Raw genomic sequence first — 18,831 nt, forward strand, 5'->3', positions numbered from 1 at the left:
TTCGTGTTGACTCCATTCCATTGCATTCAGTTCCATTCCATTCCATTCCATGCCATTCCAATCCATTACGTTCAATTGCATTCGGGTTGATTCCATTCCATTCCATTCCATTACATGACATTCGGGTTGATTCCATTCCATTCCATTCCACTCCATTGCATTCCATTCCACTCCATTCCATTCCATTCCAATCCATTCGGGTTGATTTCATCCCATTCCATTCCATTCGATTCCATTCCATTCCATTCCATTCCACACCATTCCAATCACGTTGATTCCATTCCATTCCAATCCAATCCATTCCATTCCATTCGGGTGGATTCCATTCCATTCCATTCCATTCTATTCAATTCCATTCCATTCCATTCCATTCCATTCCATTCCATTCCATTCCGGTTGTTTCCATTCCATTCTATTCCATTCCATTCCATTTCACTCCATTCCATGCCATTCCATTCCATTCTCGTTGATTCCGTTCCCTTCCATTCCTTCCATTCCATTGCATTCCATTCCATTCCATTTGGGTTGATTCCATTCCACTCGTTTCCATTATATTACATTCGGTTTGATTCCATTCCATTCCATTCCATTCCTTTCTATCCCATTCCATTCCATTCCATTCCATGGCATTCCAATCCATTACATTCGATTCCATTCGGGTTGATTCCGTTGCATTCCTTTCCATTCCGCTCCATTGCATTCCATTCCACTCCATTCCGTTCCATTACATTCCATTCGGGTTGATTCCATACCATCCCATTAGACTCCATTCCATTCCATTGCATTCGGCTTGATTCCATTCCATTCCATTCCTTTCCATTCCATACAATTCCGTTCCATTGCATATCATTCGGGTTGATTACATTCCCTTCCACTCCATTGCATTGCATTCCATTCCATTCCATTCCATTCGGCTTGATTCCCTACCATTCCATTCCGTTCCATTCCATTCCATTCCATTCGTTTCTGGTTGGTTCCATTCCATTCCATTCCATTCCATTCCATTCCATTCCATTCCATTCCGTTAGGGTTCATTATGTCATTTTCCATTCCATTCCATTTCATTGCACTCCATTCCAATCAGGATGATTCCATTCCATTCAATTCCATTCTATTCCATTCCATTCCATTCCATTCCATTCCATTCGGGTTAATTCCATTCCATTCCATTCCATTCCACTCCATTCGGTTTGATTCCATTCCATTCCTCTCCATTCCATTCCATTCCATAGCATTTGGGTTGATTCCATCCCATTCCATTCCATTCCGTTCCATTCCATTCCATTCCATTCCAATCCCTTCCATTCCATTCCATTCCAGTTGATTCCATTCCGTTGGATTCCATTCCGTTCCATTCGATTCTGTTCCATTCCATTCCATTCGGGTGGATTCCAATCAATTCCATTCCATTCCATGCCATTCCATTCCATTCCATTCCACTCGTGGTGATTCCATTCCCTTCTATTTCTTCCATTCCATTGCATTCCATTCCATTCCATTAGGGTTGATTCCATTCTATTCCATTCCATTTGGGTTGATTCCATATCCTTCCCTTCCATTCCATTCTTTCCATTCCAATACACTCGGCTTGATTCCATACGCTTCCATTGCATTCCACTGCATTCGATTCGGGTGGATTCCATTCCATCACATTCTATTCCATTCCATTCCATTCCATTACATTACATTCGCATTAATACCATTCCATTCCATTCCGTTCCATTCCATTCCATTTCATTCCATTCCGGTTGATTCCGTTCCATTCCTTTCAGTTCCATTCCGTTCCATTCCATTCCATTCGAATCCATTACGCTCGATTCCATTCGGGTTGATTCCATTCCATGGCATTCCATTCCTTTACATTCGAGTTTATTCCATTCCATTCCATTCCATTCCATTGCATTCCATTCCACTCCATTCCATTCCATTCAATTCCATTCGGGTTGATTCCCTCCCATTCCATTTCATTCCATTCCATTCCATTCCATTCCATTCAATTCCATTCCACTCCATTACAATCAGGTTGATTCCATTCCATTCCATTCCATTCCATTCCATTCTATTCCATTGCATTCCATTCCATTTGGGTAGTTTCCAATCCATTCCATTCCATTCCTTTCCATTCCATTCCACTCCATTCCATGCCATTCCATACCATTCGGGTTGATTCCATCCCATTCCATTCTATTCCATTCCATTGCATTCCATTCCATTCGGTGTGATTCCATTCCATTCCTTTCTATTCCATTCCATTCCATTCCATTCCATTCCATTCGGGATGATTCCGTTCCCTTCCATTCCTTCCATTCCATTGCATTCCATTCCATTTTATTCGGGTTGATTTCGTTCTATTCCATTCCATTCCATTCCATTCCATTCCATTCCATTCGGGTTGATTCCATATACTTCCCTTCCATTCCATTCCATTCCATTCCAATCCATTCGGGTTTATTCCATACACTTCCATTCCATTCGATTCCATTCCATACCATTCCATTCCATTCGGGGTGATTCCATACACTTCCATTCCATTCCATTCCATTCCGTTCCATTCCATTCCATTCCATTCCAGTCTATTCGGGTTGATTCCATTCCATTCCTTTCCATTACATTGCATTCGGTTTGATGCCATTCCATTCCATTCCCTTCCATTCCATTGCTTTCCAATCCATTACGTTCGATTCCATTCGGGTTGATTCCATTCCATTCCATTCCACTCCATTGCATTCCATACCACTCCATTCCATTCCATTCGGGTTGATTCCATCCAATCCCATTAGATTCCATTCCATTCCATTGCATTCGGGTTGATTCCATTCCAATCCATTCCTTTCCATTCCATTCCATTCTGTTCCATTCCATTCCATTCGGGATGATTACATTCCCTTCCTCTCCATTGCATTCCATTGCATTCCATTCCATTCCATTCCATTCCATTCCATTCCATTCCTTTCTCGTTGAATCCATTCCATTCCATTCCATTCCATTCCATTCCATTCCATTCCATTGCATTCCATTCCATTCCTTTCTATTAGGGTTGATTATATCTAATTCCATTCCATTTCATTTCATTCCACTCCATTGCTGTCAGGTTGATTCCACTGCATTCCATTCCATTCCATTCCATTCCATTCCATTCCATTCCATTCCATTCCATTCCATTCGGGTTGATTCCATTCCATTCCATTCCATTCTACTCCGTTCGGGTTGATTCCATTCCATTCCTCTCCATTCCTTTCCATTCCATTCCTCAGCATTTGGGTTGATTCCATCCCATTCCATTCCATTCCATACCATTCCAATCCATTCCATTACATTCCATTCCATTCCAGTTGATTCCATACCCTTCGATTCCATTCCATTCCATACGATTCCGTTCCATTCCATTCCATTCGTGTGGATTCCAATAAATTCCATTCCGTTCCATTCCATTCCATTCCAGTCCATTCAGGTTGATTCCCTACGCTTCCATTCCATTCAATTCCATTCCATTCGGTGTGATTCCTTTCCATTCCTTTGCACTCCATTGCATTAGATTCCACTCCATTCCATTCCATTCAATTGCATTCCATTCGCGTTGATTCCATCCCAATCCAAGCCATTCCATACCATTCCATTCCACTCCATTCCATTCGATTCCATTCGGGTTGAATGCATTCCATTCCATTCCATTCCATTCCATTGCATTCCATTCCACTCCATTCGGGTTGTTTCCATTCTATTCCATTCCATTACGTTCGGTTTGATTCCATTCCATTCCATTCCACTCCATTGCATTCCATTCCACTCCATTCCATTCCATTGCATTCCATTCCATTCGGGGTTATTCCATTCCATTCCATTCCATTCCATTCTATTCCATTCCATTCCATTCCATTAGGGTTGACTATATCCTATTCAATTCCATTTCATTTCATTCCACTCCATTCCAGTCAGGTTGATTCCATTGCATTCCATTCCATTCCATTCCATTCCATTCCATTCGGGTTGATTCCATCCCATTCCATTCCATTCCATTCCATTTGGGTTGATTCCATTCCCTTCCTGTCCATTCCATTCCATTCCATACCATTTGGGTTGATGCCATCCCATTCCCTTCCATTCCATACCATTCCAATCCATTCCATTCCATTCCGTTCCAGTTGACTCTAATCCCTTCGATTCCATTCCATTCCATTCGATTCCGTTCCTTTCCATTCCATTCGGGTGGATTCCAATCAATTCCATTCCATTCAATTCCATTCCATTCGGGTTGATTCCAATCCATTCCTTTCCATTCGGTTTGATTCCATTCCATTCCATTCCACTCCATTGCATTCCATTCCACTCCATTCTATTCCATTCCATTCCATTCCATTCCATTCCATTCCATTCGGGTTGATTCGATTCCATTCCATTCCGTTTGGTTTGATTCCATATCCTTCCCTTCCATTCCATTCCATTCCATTCCAATACATTCGGGTTGATTCCATACGCTTCCATTTCATTCCATTCCATTCCATTCGGGTGGATTCCTTTCTATTCCATTCCATTCCTTGCCATTCCATTCCATTCTCGTTAATACCATTCCATTAAGTTCCATTCCATTTAATTCCATTTCATTCCATTCGGGTTGATTCCATTCGATTCTTTCAGTTCCATTCCATTTCATTCCATGCCATTCCATTTGTGTTGATTCCATTCCATTCCATTCCTTTCCATTCAATTGCATTCCATTACATTCGGGTTGATTCCATTCCATTCCATTCCATTCCACTGCATTGCATTCCATTCCACTCCATACCATTCCATTCCATTCCATTCGGGTTGATTCCATCCCATTGCATTCCATTCCATCCCTTTACATTACATTGAATTCCACTGCATTCCAATCAGGTTGATTTCATTCCATTCCATTCCATTCCATTACATTCCATTCCATTCGGGTTGATTCCATTTCATTCCATTCCATTCCATTCCATGCCATTCCATTCCATTCCATTCCATTCCATTCCATTAGGCTTGTTTCCATTCGATTTCATTCCATTCCATTCCATTCCACTCCATTCCATGCCATCCCATACCATTCGGGTTGATTTCATACGCTTCCATTCCATTCCATTCCATTCCATTCGGGTTGATTCCAATCCATTCCATTCCATTCCATTCGCGATGATACCATTCCATTCCATTCGGGTTGATTCCATTCCATTCCATTCGATTCCATTCCATCCCTTTCTGGATGGTTCCATTCTATTCCATTCCATTCCATTCCCATCCATTCCATTCCATTTCATTTCATTCCATTCCTTTCGGGTTGATTCTATTCCATTCCTTTCTATTCCATTCAATTCCACTCCATTCTATTCCATTCGGTTTGATTCCATCCCATGCCATTCCATTGCACTCCATTCCAGTCCATTCCATACCATTCCATACCATTCGTGTTGATTCCATACTATTCCATTCCATTCCATTCCGTTTGATTCCATGCCACTCCATTCCATTCCATTCCATTCCATTCCATTCCATACCATTATATTACATTCGGGTTGATTCTATTCCATTCCATTCCACTCCATTGCATTCCATTCCACTCCATTCCATTCCATTCCATTCCATTCGGGTTGATTCCACCCCAATCCACTCCATTCCATTCCATTCCATTCCACTCCATTCCAATCAGGTTGATTTCATTCCATTCCATAACATTCCATTCCATTCCATATCATACCATTCCATTCCATTCCATTCCATTCCATTCCATTCCATTCGGGTTGATTCCATTCCATTCTATTCCATTCTATTCCATTCCATTCCAATCCATTCCATTCCATTCGGGTTGTTTCCATTCCATTCCATTCCATTCCATTCCATTCCATTCCATTCAGTTTGATTCCATTCCATTCCATTCCCTTCCATTCCATTCTGGTTGATTCCATTTCATTCCATTCCACTCAAATCCATTCCATTCGGGTTGATTAGATTCCATTCCATTCCACACTATTCGGGTTGATTCCATTCCATTTCCTTTCATTCCATCCCATTCCATTCCATTCCAATCCACTCCATTCCAGTCAGGTGGATTCCACTCCATTTCACTTCATTCCACTCCATTTCATGCCATTCCATACCATTCGGGTTGATTCCATCCCATACCATCCAATTCCACTCCATCACATGCCATTCCATACCATTCGGGTTGATTGCATCCCTTTCCATCCAATTCCACTCCATTCCATTCCATTCCATTTCATTCCATTCGCGTTGATTCCTTTCACTTCCATTCCTTACATTCCATGGCATTCCATTCCATTTTATTCGGGTTGATTCCATTCCATTCCATTCCATTCCATTCGCGTTGATTCCATACGCTTCCCTTCCATTCCATTCCATTCCGTTCCAATCCATTCGGGTTGATTCCATGCACTTCCATTGCATTCCATTCCATTCCATTCCATTCCATTCGGGTTGATACCATTCCATTCCTTTCCATTACATTACATTCGGGTTGATTCAGTTCCATTCCACTCCATTCCATTCCATTCCATTCCATGGCATTCCAATCCATTACATTCCATTCCATTCGGGTTGATTCCATTCCATTCCATTCCACTCCATTGCATTCCATTCCACTCCATTCCATTCCATTCCATTCCATTCGGGTTGATTTCATCCCATCCCATTTGACTGCATTCCATTCCATTGAATTCGGGTTGATTCCATTCCACTCCATTCCTTTCAATTCCATTCAATTCCTTTCCGTTGCATTCCATTCGGCTTGATTACATTCCCTTCCACTCCATTGCATTCCATTCCATTCCATTCGGGTTGATTCCATTCCATTCCATTCCACGCAATTCCATTCCATTCCATTCCTTACTGGTTGGTTCCACTCCACTCCATTCCATTCCTTTCCTTTGCATTCCATTAGGGTTGATTATATCCTATTCCATTCCATTCCATTTCATTCCACTCCATTCCAGTCAGGTTGATTCCATTCCATTCCATTCCATTCCATTCCATTCGGGTTGATTCCACCCCATTCCATTCCATTCCACTCCATTTGGGTTGATTCTATTCCATTGCTCTCCATTCCATTCCATTCCATACCATTTGGGTTGATTCCATCCCATTCCATTCCATTCCATTCCATTCCATTCCATTCCATTCCATTCCATTCTGTTCCATTCCATTCCAGTTGATTCCATTCCATTCGATTACATTCCGTTCCATTCGATTCTGTTCCATTCCATTCCATTCCATTCGGGTTGATACCATTCCATTCCTTTCCATTACATTACATTCGGGTTGATTCAGTTCCATTCCACTCCATTCCATTCCATTCCATTCCATGGCATTCCAATCCATTACATTCCATTCCATTCGGGTTGATTCCATTCCATTCCATTCCACTCCATTGCATTCCATTCCACTCCATTCCATTCCATTCCATTCCATTCGGGTTGATTTCATCCCATCCCATTTGACTGCATTCCATTCCATTGAATTCGGGTTGATTCCATTCCACTCCATTCCTTTCAATTCCATTCAATTCCTTTCCGTTGCATTCCATTCGGGTTGATTACATTCCCTTCCACTCCATTGCATTCCATTCCATTCCATTCGGGTTGATTCCATTCCATTCCATTCCACGCAATTCCATTCCATTCCATTCCTTACTGGTTGGTTCCACTCCACTCCATTCCATTCCTTTCCTTTGCATTCCATTAGGGTTGATTATATCCTATTCCATTCCATTCCATTTCATTCCACTCCATTCCAGTCAGGTTGATTCCATTCCATTCCATTCCATTCCATTCCATTCCATTCGGGTTGATTCCACCCCATTCCATTCCATTCCACTCCATTTGGGCTGATTCTATTCCATTCCTCTCCATTCCATTCCATTCCATACCATTTGGGTTGATTCCATCCCATTCCATTCCATTCCATTCCATTCCATTCCATTCCATTCTGTTCCATTCCATTCCAGTTGATTCCATTCCATTCGATTACATTCCGTTCCATTCGATTCTGTTCCATTCCATTCCATTCGTGTGGATTCCTATAAATTCCATTCCATTCCATTCCAATCCATACAGGTTGATTCCCTACGATTCCATTGCATTCAATTCCATTCCATTCCATTTGAATCCATTCCATTCTCTTCCATTCCATTCGGTGTGATTCCATTCCATTCCATTCCACTCCAATGCATTCCAATCCACTCCATTCCATTCCATTCCCTTCCATTCCATTCGGGTTGATTCCATCCCATTCCATTCCATTCCACTCCAATGCATTCCAATCCACTCCATTCCATTCCATTCCCTTCCATTCCATTCGGGTTGATTCCATCCCATTCCATTCCATTCCATTCTATTCCACTCCATTCCAATCAGGTTGATTGCATTCCATTTCATTCCATTCCATTCCATTCCATTCCATTCCATTCCATTCCATTCCATTCCATTCGGGTTGATTCCATTCCATTCCATTCCACTCCATTCGGGTTCATTCCATTCCATTTCATTCCATTCCATCCCATTCCATACCATTCCATTCCACTCCATTCCAGTCAGGTTGATTCCACTCCATTGCACTCCATTCCACTCTATTCAATGCCATTCCATACCATTCAGGTTGATTCCATCCCATTCCATTCCATTCCATTCCATTCCTTTCCGTTACATTACATTCCATTCCATTTGATGCCATTCCATTCCATTCCATTCCATTCCATTCCATTCCATTCCATTCGTGGTGATTCCATTCCCTTCCATTCCTTCCATTCCATTACATTCCATTCCATTCCATTCGGGTTGATTCCATTCCATTCCATTCCATTTGGGTTGATTCCATATCCTTCCCTTCCCTTCCATTCCATTCCATTCCAATACACTCGGCTTGATTCCATTCGCTTCCATTGCATTCCATTCCATTCCATTCGGGTGGATTCCATTCCATTGCATTCATTTCCATTCGGGTTGATTCCCTCCCATTCCATTTCAATCCATTCCATTCCATTCCGTTCCATTCCATTCCATTCCACTCCCTTCCAATCAGGTTGATTCCATTCCATTCCATTCCATTCCATTCCATTCCATTCCATTCTATTCCATTGCATTCCATTCCATTTGGGTAGTTTCCAATCCATTCCATTCCATTCCTTTCCATTCTATTCCATTCCATTCCATTCCATTCCTTTCCATTCTGTTTGATTCCATTCCATTCCATTCCATTCCATTCCATTCCATTCCATTCCATTCCATTCCATTCCTTTCCATTCCATTCGGGGTGATTCCGTTCCCTTCCATTCCTTCCATTCCATTGCATTCCATTCCATTTTATTTAGGTGGATTTCGTTCTATTCCATTCCATTCCATTCCATTCCATTCCATTCGGGTTGATTTCACATCCTTCCCTTCCATTCCATTCCATTCCATTCCAATCCATTCGGGTTGATTCCATACACTTCCATTCCATTCCATTCCATTCTATTCGGGTTGATTCCAATCCATTCCATTCCATTCCATTCCTTTGCATTCCATTCCATTCCACTCGGTTTGATTCCATTCCATTCCACTCCATTCCAATCAGGTTGATTCCATTTCATTCCATTCCATTCCGTTCCATTCCATTCCATTCCATTCGTGTTGATTCCATTCCATTCCATTCCATTGCATTCCATTCCACTCCATTCGGGTTGTTTCCATTCTATTCCATTCCATTACGTTCGGTTTGATTCCATTCAATTCCATTCCAATCCATTGCTTTCCATTCCAATCCATTGCATTCCATTCCACTCCATTCCATTCCATTGCATTCCATTCCATTCGGGGTTATTCCATTCCATTCCATTCCATTAGGGTTGATTAAATCCTATTCAATTCCATTTCATTTCATTCCACTCCATTCCAGTCAGGTTGATTCCATTCCATTCCATATCATTCCATTCCATTCCATTCCATGCCATTCCAATCCATTACGTTCGATTCCACTCGGATTGATTGCATTTAATTCCATTCCTTTCGGGATTTATTCCATTCCATTCCATTCCACTCCATTCCATTCCATTCCACCCCATTCCATTCCATTCCATTCCATTCCATTCCATTCGAGTTGATTCCATCCCATTACACTCCATTCCATTCCATTCCATTCCATTCCATTCCACTCCATTCCAATCAGGTTGATTCCATTCCATTCCATATCGTTCCATTCTATTTCATTCCATTCCATTCCATTCCATTCCATTCGGGTTGATTCCATTCCATTCCATCCCATTCTATTCCATTCCATTCCAATCCATTCCATTCCATTCGGGTTGTTTCCAATCCATTCCATTCCGTTCCATTCCGTTTGATTCCACTCCTTTCCATTCCATTCCATTCCATTCCATTCGGGTTCATTACATTCCCTTCCACTCCATGGCATTCCATTCCATTCCATTCCATTCCACTCCGGTTGATTCCATACAATTTCATTCCATTCCACCCCATTCCATTTCATTCCATTCCACTACATTCCAGTCAGGTTGATTCCACTCCATTGCACTCGATTCCATTCCGTTCCATGCCATTCCATACCATTCGTGTTGATTCCATCCCATCCCATTCCATTCCATTCCATTCCACTCCATTCCATTCCATTCCGCTTGATTCCATTGCATTCCATTCCATTTCATTCCATTCCATTCCATTCCATTCCATTCGTGGTGATTCCATTCCCTTCCATTCCTTCCATTCCATTGCATTCCATTCCATTCCAGTCGGGTTGATTCCATTCCATTCCATTTGGCTGGATTCCTTTCCGTCCCATTCAATTCCATTCCATTCCATTCCATTCCATTCCATTCCATTCCATTCGCGTTAATACCATTCCATTCCATTCCATTCCATTCCATTCCATTCCATTCCATTCCATTCCATTCCATTCCATTTCATTACATTCGGGTTGATTCCATTCCATTCCATTCAGTTCCATTCCATTCCATTCCATGCCATTCCAATCCATTACGTTCGATTCCATTCGGGTTGATTCCATTCCATTCCATTCCATTCGGGTTGATTCCATTCCATTCCATTCCGTTCCATTCCATTCCATTCCATTCGTTTCTGGTTGGTTCCATTCCATTCCATTCCATTCAATTCCATTCCATTCCACTCCATTCCAATCAGGTTGATTCCATGCCACTCCATATCATTCCAATCCATTCCATTGCATTCCATTCGGGTTGATTCTGTTCCATTCAATTCCTTTCTATTCCATTCCATTCCTATCCATTCCATTTCATTCGGGTTGTTTCCATTCCATTCCATTCCATTCCATTCCATTCCATTCCATTCCATTCCATTCGGGTTGATTCCATTCCATTCCATTACCTTCCATTCCATTCTGGTTGATTCCATTCCATTCCATTCCATTCAGATCCATTCCATTCGGGTTGATTCCATTCCATTCCATTCCACTCCATTCGGATTGATTCCATTCCATTTCATTCAATTCCATCCCATTCCATTCCATTCCATTCCACTCCATTCCAGTCATGTTGATTCCACTCCATTGCACTGCATTCCAATCCATTCAATGCCATTCCATACCATTCGGGTTGATTCCATCCCATTCCATTCCATGCCATTCCATTCCATTCCATTCCACTCGTGGTGATTCCATTCCCTTCCATTTCTTCCATTCCATTGCATTCCTTTCCATTCCATTCGGGTTGATTCCATTCCATTCCATTACATTTGGGTTGATTGCATATCCTTCCCTTCCATTCCATTCCATTGCATTCCAATACACTCGGGTTGATTCCATACGCTTCCATTGCATTGCATTCCATTCCATTCGGGTGGATTCCATTCCATCCCATTCTATTCCATACCATTCCATTCCATTCCATTCCATTGCATTCCATTCCATTCCATTCGCGTTAATACCATTCCATTGCATTCCATTCCATTCCATTTCATTCCATTCGTGTTGACTCCATTCCATTGCATTCAGTTCCATTCCATTCCATTCCATGCCATTCCAATCCATTACGTTCAATTGCATTCGGGTTGATTCCATTCCATTCCATTCCATTACATGACATTCGGGTTGATTCCATTCCATTCCATTCCACTCCATTGCATTCCATTCCACTCCATTCCATTCCATTCCAATCCATTCGGGTTGATTTCATCCCATTCCATTCCATTCGATTCCATTCCATTCCATTCCATTCAACACCATTCCAATCACGTTGATTCCATTCCATTCCAATCCAATCCATTCCATTCCATTCGGGTGGATTCCATTCCATTCCATTCCATTCTATTCAATTCCATTCCATTCCATTCCATTCCATTCCATTCCATTCCATTCCGGTTGTTTCCATTCCATTCTATTCCATTCCATTCCATTTCACTCCATTCCATGCCATTCCATTCCATTCTCGTTGATTCCGTTCCCTTCCATTCCTTCCATTCCATTGCATTCCATTCCATTCCATTTGGGTTGATTCCATTCCACTCGTTTCCATTATATTACATTCGGTTTGATTCCATTCCATTCCATTCCATTCCTTTCTATCCCATTCCATTCCATTCCATTCCATGGCATTCCAATCCATTACATTCGATTCCATTCGGGTTGATTCCGTTGCATTCCTTTCCATTCCGCTCCATTGCATTCCATTCCACTCCATTCCGTTCCATTACATTCCATTCGGGTTGATTCCATACCATCCCATTAGACTCCATTCCATTCCATTGCATTCGGCTTGATTCCATTCCATTCCATTCCTTTCCATTCCATACAATTCCGTTCCATTGCATATCATTCGGGTTGATTACATTCCCTTCCACTCCATTGCATTGCATTCCATTCCATTCCATTCCATTCGGCTTGATTCCCTACCATTCCATTCCGTTCCATTCCATTCCATTCCATTCGTTTCTGGTTGGTTCCATTCCATTCCATTCCATTCCATTCCATTCCGTTAGGGTTCATTATGTCATTTTCCATTCCATTCCATTTCATTGCACTCCATTCCAATCAGGATGATTCCATTCCATTCAATTCCATTCTATTCCATTCCATTCCATTCCATTCCATTCCATTCGGGTTAATTCCATTCCATTCCATTCCATTCCACTCCATTCGGTTTGATTCCATTCCATTCCTCTCCATTCCATTCCATTCCATAGCATTTGGGTTGATTCCATCCCATTCCATTCCATTCCGTTCCATTCCATTCCATTCCATTCCAATCCCTTCCATTCCATTCCATTCCAGTTGATTCCATTCCGTTGGATTCCATTCCGTTCCATTCGATTCTGTTCCATTCCATTCCATTCGGGTGGATTCCAATCAATTCCATTCCATTCCATGCCATTCCATTCCATTCCATTCCACTCGTGGTGATTCCATTCCCTTCTATTTCTTCCATTCCATTGCATTCCATTCCATTCCATTAGGGTTGATTCCATTCTATTCCATTCCATTTGGGTTGATTCCATATCCTTCCCTTCCATTCCATTCTTTCCATTCCAATACACTCGGCTTGATTCCATACGCTTCCATTGCATTCCACTGCATTCGATTCGGGTGGATTCCATTCCATCACATTCTATTCCATTCCATTCCATTCCATTCCATTACATTCGCATTAATACCATTCCATTCCATTCCGTTCCATTCCATTCCATTTCATTCCTTTCCGGTTGATTCCGTTCCATTCCTTTCAGTTCCATTCCGTTCCATTCCATTCCATTCGAATCCATTACGCTCGATTCCATTCGGGTTGATTCCATTCCATGGCATTCCATTCCTTTACATTCGAGTTTATTCCATTCCATTCCATTCCATTCCATTGCATTCCATTCCACTCCATTCCATTCCATTCAATTCCATTCGGGTTGATTCCCTCCCATTCCATTTCATTCCATTCCATTCCATTCCATTCCATTCCACTCCATTACAATCAGGTTGATTCCATTCCATTCCATTCCATTCCATTCCATTCTATTCCATTGCATTCCATTCCATTTGGGTAGTTTCCAATCCATTCCATTCCATTCCTTTCCATTCCATTCCACTCCATTCCATGCCATTCCATACCATTCGGGTTGATTCCATCCCATTCCATTCTATTCCATTCCATTCCATTCCATTCGGTGTGATTCCATTCCATTCCTTTCTATTCCATTCCATTCCATTCCATTCCATTCCATTCGGGATGATTCCGTTCCCTTCCATTCCTTCCATTCCATTGCATTCCATTCCATTTTATTCGGGTTGATTTCGTTCTATTCCATTCCATTCCATTCCATTCCATTCCATTCGGGTTGATTCCATATCCTTCCCTTCCATTCCATTCCATTCCATTCCAATCCATTCGGGTTTATTCCATACACTTCCATTCCATTCGATTCCATTCCATACCATTCCATTCCATTCGGGGTGATTCCATACACTTCCATTCCATTCCATTCCATTCCGTTCCATTCCATTCCATTCCATTCCAGTCTATTCGGGTTGATTCCATTCCATTCCTTTCCATTACATTGCATTCGGGTTGATGCCATTCCATTCCATTCCCTTCCATTCCATTGCTTTCCAATCCATTACGTTCGATTCCATTCGGGTTGATTCCATTCCATTCCATTCCACTCCATTGCATTCCATACCACTCCATTCCATTCCATTCGGGTTGATTCCATCCAATCCCATTAGATTCCATTCCATTCCATTGCATTCGGGTTGATTCCATTCCAATCCATTCCTTTCCATTCCATTCCATTCTGTTCCATTCCATTCCATTCGGGATGATTACATTCCCTTCCTCTCCATTGCATTCCATTGCATTCCATTCCATTCCATTCCATTCCATTCCATTCCATTCCTTTCTCGTTGAATCCATTCCATTCCATTCCATTCCATTCCATTCCATTCCATTCCATTGCATTCCATTCCATTCCTTTCTATTAGGGTTGATTATATCTAATTCCATTCCATTTCATTTCATTCCACTCCATTGCTGTCAGGTTGATTCCACTGCATTCCATTCCATTCCATTCCATTCCATTCCATTCCATTCCATTCCATTCGATTCCATTCGGGTTGATTCCATTCCATTCCATTCCATTCTACTCCGTTCGGGTTGATTCCATTCCGTTCCTCTCCATTCCTTTCCATTCCATTCCTCAGCATTTGGGTTGATTCCATCCCATTCCATTCCATTCCATACCATTCCAATCCATTCCATTACATTCCATTCCATTCCAGTTGATTCCATACCCTTCGATTCCATTCCATTCCATACGATTCCGTTCCATTCCATTCCATTCGTGTGGATTCCAATAAATTCCATTCCGTTCCATTCCATTCCATTCCAGTCCATTCAGGTTGATTCCCTACGCTTCCATTCCATTCAATTCCATTCCATTCGGTGTGATTCCTTTCCATTCCTTTGCACTCCATTGCATTAGATTCCACTCCATTCCATTCCATTCAATTGCATTCCATTCGCGTTGATTCCATCCCAATCCAAGCCATTCCATACCATTCCATTCCACTCCATTCCATTCGATTCCATTCGGGTTGAATGCATTCCATTCCATTCCATTGCATTCCATTCCACTCCATTCGGGTTGTTTCCATTCTATTCCATTCCATTACGTTCGGTTTGATTCCATTCCATTCCATTCCACTCCATTGCATTCCATTCCACTCCATTCCATTCCATTGCATTCCATTCCATTCGGGGTTATTCCATTCCATTCCATTCCATTCCATTCTATTCCATTCCATTCCATTCCATTAGGGTTGACTATATCCTATTCAATTCCATTTCATTTCATTCCACTCCATTCCAGTCAGGTTGATTCCATTGCATTCCATTCCATTCCATTCCATTCCATTCCATTCGGGTTGATTCCATCCCATTCCATTCCATTCCATTCCATTTGGGTTGATTCCATTCCCTTCCTGTCCATTCCATTCCATTCCATACGATTTGGGTTGATGCCATCCCATTCCCTTCCATTCCATACCATTCCAATCCATTCCATTCCATTCCGTTCCAGTTGACTCTAATCCCTTCGATTCCATTCCATTCCATTCGATTCCGTTCCTTTCCATTCCATTCGGGTGGATTCCAATCAATTCCATTCCATTCAATTCCATTCCATTCGGGTTGATTCCAATCCATTCCTTTCCATTCGGTTTGATTCCATTCCATTCCATTCCACTCCATTGCATTCCATTCCACTCCATTCTATTCCATTCCATTCCATTCCATTCGGGTTGATTCCATCCCATTCCATTCCATTCCATTCCATTCCATTCCATTCCACTCCATTCCATTCGTGTTGATTCCATCCCATTCCATTCCATTCCATTCCATTCCATTCCAATCCATTCCAATCAGGTTGATTCCATTCCATTCCATTCCATTCGGGTTGATTCCATTCCATTCCATTCCATTCCATTCCATTCCATTCCATTCGTGGTGATTCCATTCCCTACCATTTCTTCCATTCCATTGCATTCCATTCCATTCCAGTCGCGTTGATTCCATTCCATTCCATTTGGCTGGATTCCTTTCCGTCCCATTCCATTCCATTCCATTCCATTCCATTCCATTCGCGTTAATAGCATTCCATTCCATTCCATTCCATTCCATTCCATTCCATTTCATTACATTCGTGTTGATTCCATTCCATGCCATTCAGTTCCATTCCATTCCATTCCATGCCATTCCAATCCATTACGTTCGATTCCATTCGGGTTGATTCCATTCCATTCCATTCCATTCGGGTTGATTCCATTCCATCCCATTCCACTCCATTCCATTCCATTCCATTCCATTCCCTTCCACTCCATTCCAATCAGGTTGATTCCATGCCACTCCATATCATTCCAATCCATTCCATTGCGTTCCATTCGGGTTGATTCTGTTCCATTCAATTCCTTTCTATTCCATTCCATTCCTATCCATTCCATTTCATTCGGGTTGTTTCCATTCCATTCCATTCCATTCCATTCCATTCCATTCCATTCCATTCCATTCGGGTTGATTCCATTCCATTCCATTCCCTTCCATTCCATTCTGGTTGATTCCATTCCATTCCATTCCATTCAGATCCATTCCATTCGGGTTGATTCCATTCCATTCCATTCCACTCCATTCGGATTGATTCCATTCCATTTCATTCAATTCCATCCCATTCCATTCCATTCCATTCCACTCCATTCCAGTCATGTTGATTCCACTCCATTGCACTGCATTCCAATCCATTCAATGCCATTCCATACCATTCGGGTTGATTCAATCCCATTCCATTCCATGCCATTCCATTCCATTCCATTCCACTCGTGGTGATTCCATTCCCTTCCATTTCTTCCATTCCATTGCATTCCTTTCCATTCCATTCGGGTTGATTCCATTCCATTCCATTACATTTGGGTTGATTGCATATCCTTCCCTTCCATTCCATTCCATTGCATTCCAATACACTCGGGTTGATTCCATACGCTTCCATTGCATTGCATTCCATTCCATTCGGGTGGATTCCATTCCATCCCATTCTATTCCATACCATTCCATTCCATTCCATTCCATTGCATTCCATTCCATTCCATTCGCGTTAATACCATTCCATTGCATTCCATTCCATTCCATTTCATTCCATTCGTGTTGACTCCATTCCATTGCATTCAGTTCCATTCCATTCCATTCCATGCCATTCCAATCCATTACGTTCAATTGCATTCGGGTTGATTCCATTCCATTCCATTCCATTACATGACATTCGGGTTGATTCCATTCCATTCCATTCCACTCAATTGCATTCCATTCCACTCCATTCCATTCCATTCCAATCCATTCGGGTTGATTTCATCCCATTCCATTCCATTCGATTCCATTCCATTCCATTCCATTCCACACCATTCCAATCACGTTGATTCCATTCCATTCCAATCCAATCCATTCCATTCCATTCGGGTGGATTCCATTCCATTCCATTCCATTCTATTCAATTCCATTCCATTCCATTCCATTCCATTCCATTCCATTCCATTCCGGTTGTTTCCATTCCATTCTATTCCATTCCATTCCATTTCACTCCATTCCATGGCATTCCATTCCATTCTCGTTGATTCCGTTCCCTTCCATTCCTTCCATTCCATTGCATTCCATTCCATTCCATTTGGGTTGATTCCATTCCACTCGTTTCCATTATATTACATTCGGTTTGATTCCATTCCATTCCATTCCATTCCTTTCTATCCCATTCCATTCCATTCCATTCCATGGCATTCCAATCCATTATATTCGATTCCATTCGGGTTGATTCCGTTCCATTCCTTTCCATTCCGCTCCATTGCATTCCATTCCACTCCATTCCGTTCCATTACATTCCATTCGGGTTGATTCCATACCATCCCATTAGACTCCATTCCATTCCATTGCATTCGGCTTGATTCCATTCCATTCCATTCCTTTCCATTCCATACAATTCCGTTCCATTGCATATCATTCGGGTTGATTACATTCCCTTCCACTCCATTGCATTGCATTCCATTCCATTCCACTCCATTCGGCTTGATTCCCTACCATTCCATTCCGTTCCATTCCATTCCATTCCATTCGTTTCTGGTTGGTTCCATTCCATTCCATTCCATTCCATTCCATTCCATTCCATTAGGGTTCATTATGTCATTTCCCATTCCATTCCATTTCATTGCACTCCATTCCAATCAGGTTGATTCCATTCCATTCAATTCCATTCCATTCCATTCCATTCCATTCCATTCCATTCCATTCGGGTTAATTCCATTCCATTCCATTCCATT

The sequence above is a fragment of the Pan troglodytes genome, chromosome Y (genome assembly GCF_028858775.2).
Source record: "Pan troglodytes isolate AG18354 chromosome Y, NHGRI_mPanTro3-v2.0_pri, whole genome shotgun sequence".
Taxonomy (NCBI): Eukaryota; Metazoa; Chordata; class Mammalia; order Primates; family Hominidae; genus Pan; species Pan troglodytes.